The sequence below is a fragment of the Elephas maximus genome, chromosome 2, assembly GCF_024166365.1.
Source record: "Elephas maximus indicus isolate mEleMax1 chromosome 2, mEleMax1 primary haplotype, whole genome shotgun sequence".
NCBI classification, from domain to species: Eukaryota; Metazoa; Chordata; class Mammalia; order Proboscidea; family Elephantidae; genus Elephas; species Elephas maximus.
This window is the reverse complement of record NC_064820.1, coordinates 200,395,362-200,409,946: the sequence shown is the minus strand read 5'-3', so window position 1 is coordinate 200,409,946 and position 14,585 is coordinate 200,395,362. Positions and strand designations below refer to the sequence as shown.

The 14,585-nt window shown below is 40.4% G+C and overlaps 1 pseudogene; it reads right to left on the bottom strand.

Annotated features, from left to right (window-relative positions):
* Positions 1 to 10,312: 10,312 nt before the first annotated feature.
* On the bottom strand, positions 10,313 to 11,259 carry LOC126070355 (olfactory receptor 56-like; annotated as a pseudogene).
* Positions 11,260 to 14,585: the final 3,326 nt, after the last annotated feature.

The following is a 14,585-nucleotide window of genomic DNA, read 5'->3' as shown; positions in this document are numbered from 1 at the left end:
AACCTAGTCATTTGTGAGCAGGGTATTGTTCAGTTTCCAAGTGTTTGATTTCTTTTCCTTGCTTTTTGTGTTATTGATTTCCACTTTTATGGCCTTATGGTCAGAGAAGATGCTTTGTAATATTTCAATGTTTTGGATTCTGCTAAGACTTGCTTTATGTATGACCTAATATGTGGTCTATTCTAGAGAATGTTCCATGTGCACTAGAAAAGAAGGTATACTTGGTTGCTGTTGGGTGGAGTGTTCTGTAAAAGTCTATGAAGCCAAGTTGGTTGATTGTGGCATTTAGATCTTCCTTGTCTTGAGCTTCTTTTTGATGTTCTGTCATTTACTGAAAGTGATGTGTTGAAGTCTGCTACTATTACCGTGGAGCTGTCTATCTCACTTTTCAATGCTGTTAGTTTGTTTTGTGTATCTTGCAGCCCTGTCACTGGGTGCATAAATATTTAATATGGTTATATCCTCCTGGTATATTGTCCCCTTAATCATTATATAGTGTCCTTCCTTATCCTTTGTGATGGATTTGACTTTAAAGTCTATTTTGTCAGAAATTAATATTGCCACTCCTGCTCTTTTTTGATTGTTGTTTGTTTGACATATTTTTTTTCTATCCTTTGAGTTTTAGTTGGTCTGTTTCTGTAAGTCTAAGGTGTGTCTCTTGTAGGCAACATATAGATGAATCATGTTTTTTAATCCATCCTGCAACTCTGTCTCTTTATTGGTGCATTTAGTCCATTTACATTCAGCATAATTATGGATATGTTTGAGTTTAGTGCTCTCATTTTGATGTCTTCTTTTGTGTGTTGTTGACAGTTCTTCTTTCCACTTAATTTTTTGTGCTGCGTAGTTTATCTTTATATATTGTCTTTTCCTCTTATTCATTGTTGCTAATTTTGTTTCTGCTGAGTCTCTATTTTTTTTACTTGTGTTTTATTTTGATGGTTAGTATTGTTAGTCTCCTTTGTGGTTACATTAATATTTACCCCTATTTTTCTAAGTTTCAACCTAACTTTTATTTCTTTATATCACCGTGTCTTCCTCTCCATATGAAAGATATATGACTATATTTCTTAGTTCCTCTTTATTGTTTTAACGTTGTCTTCTTTTACATAATGACATTGCTGTTTCCCTGTTTTGAGCATTTTGATTTTTTTTATCTTGATTTATTTTTGTGATTTCCCTATCTATGTTGACATCTGATTGCTCCGTTCTGTGTTCTAGTCTTGGGTTGATATCTGATATTATTGATTTTCTAACCAGAGAACTCTCTTTAGTATTTCTTGTCATTTTGGTTTGGTTTTTACAAATTCCGTAAACTTCTGTTTATCTGGAAATGTCCTAATTTCGCCTTCATATTTGAGAGACATTTTTGCTGGATATATGATTCTTGGCTGGCAATTTTTTTCCTTCAATGCTTTATATAAGTCGTTCCATTGCTTTCTTGGTTTCTGCCAAGTAGTCCGAACTTATTCTTATTGAATAAGCTGAACGGTTTCTGCTGAGTAGTCCAAGCTTATTCTTATTGACTCTCCTTTGTAGGTGACTTTTTGTTTATCCCTAGCCACTCTTCAAATTCTCTCTTTATCTTTGGTTTTGGCAAGTTTGATTATAATATGTCTTGGTGACTTTCTTTTAACATCTATCTTGTGTGGAGTTAGGTGAGCATCTTGGATAGATATCTTCTCATCTGTCACCATATCATGAAGTTTTCTGCCAACTAATCTTCAACAATTCTCTCTGTATTTTCTGTTATCCCTCCCTGTTCTGGTACTCCAATTACTAGTAGGTTATTTCTCTTGATTGGCTTGCACATGATTCTTAGGATTTCTTCATTTTTTTTTTAATGTTTTTATCTGATTTTTCTTCAAATATATTGGTGCCAAGTGTTTTATCTTCAATCTCACTAATTCTAGCTTCCACTTCCACAATTCTGCTCCTCCTACATTCTATTGAGTTATCTAATTCTGTAATCTTTTGTTAATCTGAATTTCTGATTGCTGTCTCTCTATGGATTCTTGCACCTTATTAAATTTTTCATTATGTTCTTGAATAACCTTTTTAATTTCTTCAACTGCTTTATCTGTGTGTTCTTTGGTTGTTCTGTGTGTTGCCTGATATTCTTCCTGATGTCTTGAAGAGTTCTGCATATTAATCTTCTGTATTCTGCATGTGGTAACTCCAGGAAGGCACCTTCATCCAGAAGATCCCTTGATTTTTCATTTTGAGAGCTTCTTGAAGCGATCATGGTCTGCTTCTTTATGGGATTTGATATTGACTGTTGTCTTCAGGCCATCTATATGTTATTGTATTAGTTTATTTTATGTTTGCTTACTGTATCCTGGCTTTTTGCTTTGATATGCCCAAATAGGTTACTTGAGTGAGTTAGCTTGATTATTTTCTCCTTTGAAGCTCTAGCGTTCTGTCACCAGATGGCTAGAGCTGTTATCAGGTATATGAGCCTAGGAGTCCATTCACTTTTCTTATATGAATTCAGCTTGGGTGTCCAGGCAGTTGGTCATCAGGTGTGTGGTACAGGCTCTGTCCTACCGTCTTAGAGGGGCAAAGGTGATTGGCATAGGTACAGGTATCTGGCTGCAGCAGGGGGCCACACTCTACACAGTGGGAATCTGAAAACCATCCCCCAAGTGTCTGTGAGGAAAGTACATCCTTGTTCCTTAGAGCGCTTAGGTGGATGGGTTCTGCAGATGGACCATGAGCACCCAGTGCTTTTTGTTATCAGGACTGGGAGGTATCAGTTATCCTTGGACCCCTGTCATGGGAGGCTGGGCAACATGAGTGGAGCCATCAGTCCTTAGGCCCCTGATGTGGGTAGGTAAGGATCCTGTTTAATAGGCAAAGTGGTGTCAAACATGAAACACCCACCTCTCCACCGCACAGCTGAAACAATTGCAGTCTGCCAACAAGGACCTGTTCTCCTGAAATAGGCCCACACAGGTCCATGCAGGGGGGAAAGTTATTCAAAGGCCATGGACTGTTTATACCTGGACGGGAGCTGCTTCTGTCCTGAGATCCCTGTGTTAATGGAGCTGGCGGATTATCTTTTCACCCAATTGCTAATTTATTCCTTCTCCAAGGCTGGGACAGTGGCACAGGACGCTCAGTAGGGCCTATCTCAGGCCCAGGAAAATCGACAGCCACTGATGCCAGCTTGGGGGCTGTGGATGCAGTAAAATATATGCAAGTACTTAGCTTTTGCTGGGAGCGCTGTTCTTCTCTGGTTCTGGAGGTGTGAGTAGGCTGTATGGCTGGCTGTTTCTCCCTGAGGAAACTGCAGCCAAACGCTACCACAGCCTGCTGCAGTAGCTCCAGGAATGGTGCCTGAGAGTTCCCCGTGATTCAGGCCTGGCAACTCCTCTCCGCATCTGAACCATCTCTCCCTCCCCTGCCACTCGGTCCATTTTCTAACTTTGTCATTGATGTTCAGGTTTCCTAGCTTGTCATAAATATAACTGTTTCACTTGTTTTTTCAGGTCTTTGTTGTAAGAGGGATCACCAGAAGCATCTGACGACTTCGCCACCTTGCCTTGCCTCCTGGCGCATTGATTTTTGACAAGGGCATTTAATGGGGGAAAGAATAGAATCTTTAACAAATGATGCTAGGAAAACTGGGTCTCCACATGCAAAAGAATGAAGTTGGACCCCTGTCTTACATCATATATAAAAATTAAATCAAAATATACCTTCTCCTCACTTATCAACTCTCTCATTTAGCCAAGATTTCCCCTTTATAACAATAGTAAAAAAATCTGTTACCTATTTTGTGCATTATTAACATGACCAGAGGGACATGTATCACCCACCTACATTTTCTGCCTCTCAGGTTACTGGGAGGCTGCTGTTCCACTGATAGAATGGACCTGTAAAACTGTTTGAAATGGAAGAAACAGACGCTCCATTTTCACATCATGCCGATTTTACACAACAACCTGGTCTTTGGATCTTAACCACATTGATAAGTGAGGAGAGGGTGTAGATCAATGGCCTAAATATAAAGGCTAAAATTACAAAACTCTCAGAAGAAAACAGGGTTAAATCTTCATGACCTTTGATTTGGCAATAAATTCTTAGATATGCATCAAACCACAAGCAGCAAAGGAAAAAAAATAGGTAAATTTGACTTCATCAAAATTAAAAACTTTGTGTATCAAAAAGGCACTGTCGAGAAAGTGAAAAGACAAGCTACTAAATGGGAGAAAATATTTGCAAATAATGTATCTGATATATATCCAGATATATGTGAAGAACTCCTAAAAAAAAAAAAAAAGACAAACAACCCAATTTTAAAGTGGGCAGAGGATTTCAATAGATACTTCTCTAAGGAAGATGAACAAATAGCCAAGAAGCACATGAAAAGATAACATCATTAGTCACTTGTTAGGTGCCGTTGAGTCAGTTCCAACTCGTAGGGACCCTATGTACAACAGAAGAAAACACTGCTCAGTCCTGCACCATCCTCACAATTGTTATGCTTGCACCAATTGTTGCACTCACTGTGTCAATCCATCTCGTTGCGGGTCTTCCTATTTTTCTCTGACCCTCTACTTTACCAAGCATGATGTCTTTCTCCAGGGACCGGTCGATCCTGATTACATGTCCAAAGTAGATGAGACAGAGTCTCACCATACTGTCTTATAAGAAGCATTATGGCTGTGCTTCTTCCAAGACACAAATACATACAGTATTGTAAATCTTCGAAGGCACTCCCCAAAAGAATCTGTTGCCATTTACTAGAGTGGTCATGCATGGGAGGAAAGAAAATATCCAAACCTTTTAGGAATCAATAGTGTAAACTATTGGCATCCCCAAAAAGACCACCAGAACAAGCTGCTGATCAAGCAAAGCCAGGTTCATTACTTACACAGTAAAGATAAACAACATCTTGACGAAATCTTAGTAGTGTCTCAGAAGGGGAAGATGAAGGGTAGATAGAGTTTTAGGATCTGGTTTTGAGTGGTTTGAGGTGGCCCTTGCAATGCAAGAATCTGATTGGCATCAGTCAAAATCCATGATATAAAAGGAATGGTGGATACCATGAGCATCAGTTGTGGAGGAGTCTTAATGACAAAATGGCTGTTTGATAAGATGCTGAGTTTGCCCAAACGAGTCATCTATTGTCTTGAAAGGGGGGCTGGTTCAGCCCCCTTACCTATTGCTCAGACAAAGGTAACAATGAAGTTGTGTTTTAATTATTAGCCTTATCTTACGGGTAGGAATCTCCTGGAATAAATAGCAAAGTCTTATTGGCATAGGAGCTTTACTTTTGAGTCCTGACAATAAACCCAAGTGACTGCAGATAATCTTAGTTTTCCCTAGACACTGACACTAACTTGATACTAATTTCTTGTGACCCAAAACACCACTATGGTCCACCAAAGTGGGGCTTATAATGTGATGAGGTAATAAGGAGCATGCCAGCCGAACTTCAAATTACAGTGAGCCAAACAGCTCTGCAGACCTACCCTGTGGTTATTACCTAAATCCTTGATGAATATTTGGTATTGACATATTGTGAAACTGGTAGAAACCACCTCTGACCTATGGAGTGAGTTCCATCACGGTAGAAAGGTCCAGCTTCTCGGATTATTTGCTCAGCATGCAGACTGAATAGGTATGGTGATAGAATACAACCCTGACACACACCTTTCATGACTTTAAGCCAATCAGTATCCCCTTGTCCTGTCCGAAAAACTGCCTCTTAATCTATCAAAGGTTCCTCATGAGCACAATTAAGTGTTCTGGAATTGCCATTTTTCACAACTTTATCCACAATTTGTTATGATCCAAACAGTTGAATGCCTTTGCATAGTCAATAAAACACAGGTAAACATCCTTCTGGTATTCTCTGCCTTCAGCCAGGATCCATCTGACATCAGCAATGATATTCCTGGTTCCATGTCCTTTTCTGAAACCAGCCTGAATTTCTGGCAGTTCCCTGTCGATATACTGCTGTAGCCGTTTTTGAATGACCTTCAGCAAAATTTTGCTTGTGTGTGATATTAATGATATTGTTCCATAATTTCCACATTTGATTGGATCACCTTTCTTGGGAATAGGCATAAATATGGATCTCTTCCAGTCAGTTGGCCAGGAAGCTGTCTTCCATATTTCTTGGCATAGACAAGTGAGCACGTCCAGCGCTGCATCTGTTTGTTGAAACACCTGAATTGATATTCCATCAATTCCTGGAGTCTTATTTTTTGCCAGTGCCTTCAGAGCAGCTCAGACTTCTTCCTTCAGTACCACTGGTTCCTGATCATATGCCACCTCTTGAAATAGTTGAACATTGACTAATTCTTTTGGGTATAATGACTCTGTGTATTCCTTCCATCTTCTTTTGATGCTTCCTGCACCATTTAGTATTTTCCCCATAGAATCCTTCACTATTGCAACTCGGGACTTGAATTTTTTTCTTCAGTTCTTTCAGGTTGAGAAACACCGAGCATGTTCTTCCCTTTTGGTTGTCCACCTCCAGCTCTTTGCACATATCATTATAATAATTTGTCTTCTCAAGACGCCCTTTGAAATCTTCAGTTCTTTTACTTCATCACTTCTTCTTTTGCTTCAGCTGCTTGATGTTTGAGAGCAAGTTCAGAGTCTCTGCTGACATCCATCTTAGTCTTTGCTTTCTTTCCTGTCTTTTCAATGCCCTCTTGTTTTCTTCATGGATGATGTCCTTGATATCATTCCACAACGCATCCCTTCTTTGGTCACTAGTGTTCAATGCGTCAAATCTATTCTTGAGATGGTCTCTAAATTCAGGTGGGATATATTCAAGGTCATATTTTGGTTCTCGTGGACTTGCTCTGATTTTCTTCAGTTTCAGCTTGAACTTGCAGATGAGCAATTGATGGTCTGATCCACAGTCAGCCTCTGGCCTTCTTCTGACTGAGGATATTGAGCTTTTCTATTGTCTCTATCCACAGGTGTAGTCAATTTGATTTCTGTGTGAATACATATGGTGAAGTCCATTTGTATAGTCGCTATTTATGTTGGTGAAAGAAGGTATTTGCAATGAAGTCGTTGGTCTTGCCAAATTCTATCATTCGATCTCTGGCATTTTTTCTATCACCAAGGTCATATTTTCCAACTACTGATCCTTCTTCTTTGTTTCCAACTTTCACATTCCAATAGCCAGTAATTATCAATGCATCTTGACTGCATGTTTGATGAATTTCAGACTGCAGCAGCTGATAAAAATCTTCTATTTCTTCATCTTTGGCCCAAGTGGTTGCTGCATAAATTTGAATAATAGTCATATTAACTGGTCTTCCTTGTAGGTGTATGGATATTATCCTATCACTGACATCGTTGTACTTCAGGATAGATCTCGAAATGATCTTTTCGACGATGAAAACAACACCATTCCTCCTCAAGTTGTCATTTTCAGCGTAGTAGACTATATGATTGTCGGATTCGAAATGGCCAATAGCAGTCCATTTCAGCTCACTAATGCCTAGGATATCGACATTTATGCAGTCCATTTCATTTTTGGTGATTTTCAGTTTTCCTAGATTCATACTTCATACATTCCAGGTTCCAATTATTAATGGATGTTTGCAGCTGCTTATTCTCATTTTGAGTCATGCCACATCACTAAATGAAGATCCCGAAAGCTTTACTCCATCCACGTCATTAAGGCCAACTCAACTTTGAGGAGGCAACTCTTTCCCAGTCATCTTTTGAGTGCCTTCCAACTTGGGGGGCTCATCTTCCAGCAGTATATCAGACAATGTTCTGCTGCTATTCATAAGGTTTTCACTGGCTAATACTTTTCAGAAGTAGACTGCTGGGTCCTTCCTCCTAGGCTGTCTTAGTCTGGAAGCTCAGCTGAAACCTATCCTCCATGGGTGACCCTGCTGATATCTGAATACCAGTAGGAGAGCTTCCAACATCACGGCAACATGCAAGCCCCACAGTAAGACAAACTGACAGACACGTTGATTATACTACCAGGTATATAATTCCTACCAGATGAGATTCTAGCTAGAGGCAAAGGAAATAGGGAATGGGAAGTACAAGAAAGAAGTTATAAATATCAATTATGGCCTCATGACCAATTGGTATGTTGATGTGGTGGTGTTTATGGGAGTGTGTGTGTGTGTGTGTATGCACAACTAATTGTCTCTCTGATTCTTGTTGATGGTTAATAATCAGATGAGACTGTGAATGAATTTTAGGTATAATTAACTTTGCCAACAAATGGATACCATGTGTATGAAGGACAGTTAACACCTTGTTAGGCAACATCACAAATGTTGTTACTGTTTTTAAGGACGTTCAAATATGAGTAAAACTGCAAGTATGGATGCTGTGTTGTCAAAGGGGCAGACTATGCCATTTGTTAAGGTATTGCCTCAGCTCCAAATCAATACTTCTATATTCTGATTTTGTGATGTTGGGGTTACTTTTTGTCATCAAGTTGCACACCAAAAAACCCATTGGCATGAAGTTCCTTCCAACTCATAGTGACCTTATGAGACTAAGTAGAACTGTGCCATAGGGCTTTCAAGGCTGTAATCTACAGAAGCAGGGTGCACATCCCACAGAGTTGTTGGTCCATTGGAACCTCCGACTTTTCACTTGGCAGTGGAGCTCTTAACCAGTGCACTACCAGGGCTCCTTAGCTTCACATCAAATCAATAACCAGACCCATTGCCATCAAGTCAATTCCAACTCATAGTGATCCTATAGGACAGAGAAGAACTGCCCCATTGAGTTTCCAAGGCCGTACATCTCTACAGAGGCACACTGCCACATCTTTCCCCTGTGGAGTAGCTGATAGGTTTTGAACCTAGTAGCCAACCACTTTAACCACTGGACTACCATGTTTCCTTCACACAAGGATCTGCCAATAGGGGAACTAGAAGGAGACTGTAAGCCGGGAAAAGAAACTAGCTCCTTCATGATTTCCTGTTGCTTCTATGGATATCATTGTAAACAATGTTTCTCTATTCTGGCAGTTGGCTCCACTTTGCATACTTAATTCTCATACCTCGAGAACCAGTCTCATCCTGTCCTTCAGAGAAACAAACATCAGCTGACTAGCACCATTCCTCAGAGGTCTGAGAAGAGACCAGGGACCACCCTCTGAATTCCTGGTGTCTCTTCTCAGGAATCTGGGCAGCACTCTCTTCTGAGGAGTCTGGGCTCCAGCTCTGCAAGCTCCTCTTCTTTCTCTGAATTCTGGAGGTACCACCACAAGTCAGGGCAAGGCAGTCTTCTCAGACTGTCTGTCACCTCTATAGAAATGTTTCTGAGGTATAAATACCAGGTGACCTGTGCCTACAACTCATACGTTTTGGCTCCAATATTCCAGTTTTTAATAACCCCAACCCTTTACCTTAGATCTCACAGGCCTAGAGATAGTAGCTTCTTACTGTAGTGTTTCCTTTTGAGAATCTTAGACTTCCTGTTTTGCCATTTCATTTTTCCAATATCTGAGTAAAGATTATATTCAGTTCTCTCTATTAAAATAACCAATGTAGTTTAATTCCCGACTAGAATCTGACTTATATATGTTTTAAAATAATAGTTTAAATGTTCATTTCTGTTCCAATCTTCATCCTCCAAAACACATATAATTTCACTGTTGCAAAACTTGAAGTACTGAAATGAATCACAGCTGCCACAGAAAATTTGGCATGTGAATAATACTTTACAAAATGCTTTTGTATACATTATGTCATTTTATACTCTCTTCTTGCATTCATTCAGTAAGGATTTATTGAGCAACAATAAAGGTTTTATAGGGCACAGGGCCAGGCATTGGTAATACACAAACACACAAGGCATTACTCTTCAGGGAGAACTTCTAAACAGTAGAGATATATTTTTGTTTCTTAAAGGAAGCATTATAAAACTTCTAATGGAACAAAGGAAAAGGCTAGGAGAGATCTAAGAAAAATCCTAGAGACTCAACTTTTAAAACTAGAACATTTCCATTGAATATATTCACATTTATTACCTTGAATCATGAATTAGATAATAAGATAGATAAGACGGTGTGTAGCACTTAGTAAGTCCTCTGTAAAAGACAACTATTACAAAGAAGGATTAAAAAGAGAGAATTTACTTTAAGAACTTTATAAACAATCAATACTAACAATAATAGCGTATATTGCTTCTGCATGGGGCTTTAATTTACATGCAGCAGTCTCCACAACATCCCTGTGAGGTAGAACAAATGCCATGATTCTCATTTAATATGAAGAAACAGACACAAAGGGTAAATGATGTACCAAAGTTATACAGCCAAGAAATGGCAGAGTCATGCACCAGGTATCCTGAAATTTCAATGCTGGCTGACAATCCTACAACGGTCTAGCCCCTTTCAAGTGCCCCCATCACTTCCCCATTCCTCAAGCTATAAGTAAGGGGGTTGAGCATAGGAGGAAGAACTGTGTAGAAGACAGAGACCACCTTGTCATGGCTAGGGGTACCGTAGCGCTTAATCCTCAAGTAGATGAACATGGCAGCCCCATAGAAGAGGGATACTGCTGTCAGGTGGGAGGAACAGGTCACCAGAGCCTTTTTACGGGTCTCAGCAGAGTTCATACGGAGCACAGCAGCCAGAATATGAGCATAGGAGGCCATGATGATGCATAAGGGAAGGAGGAGCATGAAGACACAGCAAGCAAATAGCAGGTTCTCAAAAAGGGATGTGTCTGCACAGGCCAGCTTCAAAAAAGCTGGCACCTCGCAGAAGAAGTGGTCCACATTCCTGGAGCCACAGTAGGGGAAGGTCATGGCTGCCACCATCTCGATCATTCTATCTAGTATGCCAAAGGCCCAGGATCCTCCAGCAATCTGAAGACAGACCCTCTGACTCATGAGGATGGCATAGTGAAGTGGGTGGCTAATGGCTACATAGTGGTCTTAAGCCATGAGTCTCAGTAAGAGCCCCTTAGAGCCCACAAGAGAGACAAAAAGGCCAGTTTGTATACCACAACCCACAAAGGAGATGGACTTTCTGCCAGACTGGACGTTGACTGCCATCTTTGGCACAATGTTACATACCAACATGATGTCCATGAGGGAAAGCTGACTAAGGAAGAAGTACATGGGTATATGAAGTCGAGGATCTATGTAGATGAGGGAGCTGAGTAGGACTTTCCCACAGAGGGCCACTGTGAAGACCATCATGACCATAGAGAAAAGAACAAAATCAGTTGCACAGTATGAAAAGATGCCCAAGAGGACAAAGTCATCTGTGTATGATTGATTCAACCAGGTGTCCATGGCTCAGTTGTTCCTTGTCAACTGAGAATATGTCAAAAAAAAAAAAAAGTTCTTAAAATAACTGACATATGTTTGCATTCTGCCTCTTCAGATAGTCATTTTCTTTGTAAGTTATCAGATGTCAGCAACATAAGCTTTGGGACATAAAAAAGGACATTCTTTCATATTCCTATGACACAGATGATAGAATCTCTGCTAGCTTATAGAATTGGACTGCATATCAATATTTGCATGTATCCATTCCAAGTGTGGAAACTGAGTTATTTTGTATTTCCAATATAATATAAATAGTCTTGATAAGACTATTGGATAATCTTCCTTCTGTAGGCAAAATCTTGGCTTTGCTATTGCAACCTGACTCTACAAATGCCAGTAAATTTCCAGTAGTCCGAAAGCACTGCTTTAAAGCAGACCAAGCTAGATTCGGCCCACCTTGCATGCAAAGAAGGGCCAGCTGTGACCGTTAGTTGATCTCAACAGAGGATGCAGGAACAGGTGGAACGAATGAGAAGGAAAATCATCACCCAGACCCCATTCTGAAGTGAGAGGCTTGAGAAGAATCATATCACTTCCTGTGTCCTGGCCACTGTAATTCCTGCAACGTCTTTCCTATGTATTCCTACTAGAATTTCCCCTCCCCAGTAGGCCTGCATGGCCACCATATAAGCCCTGCTTCCCCATAGCTCAGGGATTGGGATTTGAGGAACTTCCTCCTGGCTCCTTGCTCTGTGCATTGCAATAAAGTTACTTTCTCTTTCTCAAAGGCAGGTGCCCAGATTATTGGCAGGCCTGAGCATGACTGACAGAGCCCACCCTCTAGGATTTGGCAACATCATATCACACTGACTGTCTTATCTGGGATTACATGGACTTGGTAAACTATCTCTAATGGGGCTTGGGCCATTTTATATCCAATATATAATTTATATGTGTTACAATAAGGGAAAGTAATAAAAGCTTAAGATTTTTCTTTAGTCTTTATTTACTCAGGCCAGAAATCTTGGGATCAGTCTTAATGCCTCTGTTTCTTTCATGCCCTCTATTCAAACAATCAGAAAAGCCACTTGGCTGGCTCCACATTCAAAATATCTCAGAATCCAATTAGATCTTACCACCCCCACTGCTGCTACCTTGGTCCAGGTGAGCTAGATTATAATTCTTTGTCTCCCAGTTTCTACCCTTGAACCCCTTGAGACTTTCTCACAGCAATTCAAATGGCTCTGCTAAAATTTAAGTCAGATGATGTAACTCTCAAGCTGAAAGTGTATCAGTGACTTCTTAGGTTACTCCAAACAAAGCCAAACCCACTGCCCTCGAGTAGATTCCGACTCATAGCGATCTTATAGGACAGAGTACAACTGTCCTGTAGAGTTTCCAAGGAACGCCTGGCGGATTATGACCTGCAAACCTCTTGGTTAACAGCCATAGCACTTAACCACTATGCCACCAGCGTTTCCTAAATTGCTTCAAACAAAGCCAAAATCCTCTAAGTAGCACCCAGGGTCCTTTATGATTCTTCTCTCTCACAAATACTGTTACTCTGATCTCATTTCCTATCATTCCTCCCCCATACTTATTGTGCTTCCCCCTCACTCAGTGAATTTCCTGAGGAAAAAAAAAGCTATGCATACTTCTACCTTTGCCATTTGCATTTACTCTTCTCTTTTCCAGACTTCTCTCTGTATCTCCTGTGCTTCAGAACTTTACTCAAACGCCAACTTTTTTAAGAGATCTTCCATGAAAGCCACATTAAAAACTATAAATGTCTTCACTGCCTAGCCAATTGCTTGCTTTACTTTCATCTACAACACTTAGACCATTTGACGCATATCTGCTTGTTTGTACTTTTACTACCTGTCACATCCCACGGCAATATCAGCACTGTTTTTGTTCATAGTTGTGTTGAAATCCCCTAGAATGGTGCTCAGCTAATAGTATGAGCTCAACATTTAAAAGTTGGCTGAATAAAATAATACACAGTGAATTTCCATTTTCTAAAAGCAGAAAGCATGCCACTTTCATTACAAGAGAACGTCTTCTTCGTATGAATGTTGTACAAGTTCACTGCTTCATTCTTTTCTGGAGGGTAGTCAGCAATAAAGTAAGAAATATCTTCAGGTATTTAGAAAAGATAATCATGTTATTACAAATGGATGTTACTGACATCTAGAAGACATACATATGCTGGTGTGTTCATGTTGCCCATAGCTCACTGCAAAGAGGAAACAAGGCAACTCCAGTGGCTTGATCTCTGTGTACAGGCCCATGTACATTTCCAAGCTAGGATGGGCCTGCCCACGTGCTGAGAATGTCTAGTGCTGCCCACTGTGTGCAGAGACCTTCAGCCATGTACACCCTACCAACTTCAACCTTCAAGGAGACGTGCTTTCAGTCTCTCTTTCTTTCCCTCTCTTTCTTCTCTCATCACTTCTCACAATTGTCACACTTCCTACTGGTTACCACACACTTACATAACAAGTACATCTCCCTAGGAAAGCCTTTCCCTTGCAGAAACAGCAAATACAACAGAGAGAGCCAGAAAGGACACCCAAGTCCTGGGTCCAAGAACCATCTCTTCTATCAGCACTGACTGTGAACCTCATCAAGTGCTACAGGCCCCTGCCAGAGGCACTTGCATCATCTGTGAAATGAGGATAATTATGCCAGTTCCGTATCCCTGTGCTCTCGTAAGCCTCTGATGAGAAAGTTTATGTGGAATTTTCCAGAAAAGAGCTCTAACATGTCAGTTTACTAGCAGTAATACCATGTCAATGACTAGCAACATTTATCTCTCCGTATCAGATGGCTCCCCTGGGCTCTAGATTCTTATACACACTGTGTTCTTAGCCTCTTTGCTCAGATATCCAAGAGGTTCATCCCACCTGAAGTGAAAAAATAGAGCTCTTGGTTCTACTCTAGAGAACCTTGTGTCCTCCCACCTTCTTCCCCATTTCAGTTAATAGCTGTCTCTTTTCAAAATATCTCCACCCCCTGGGTACTTCTCACCCCTCCCCTGCTTCCACCATGCCCACAACATTGTCCCTGCTCTCTGGAGGATTGCAGTGGCACCTGATGTGTACTCCAAAAGGCTATGTTGAAAATAAAAAATTTTGGTCTTCTGTACATATTCACCACAAACACACACACACACACAAACACAGGCAAAATTATGTTGAAGCCCTAAACCTTATACCTGTAAATATGACCTTCTTTGGAAATAAGGGTTTTCTTTTGTTATGCTAATGAGATCATACTAGAATAGTGTTCTGTGGTACACAGGGTTGCTATGAGTTGGAACCAGCTTGCCGGCACCTAACAACAACAAC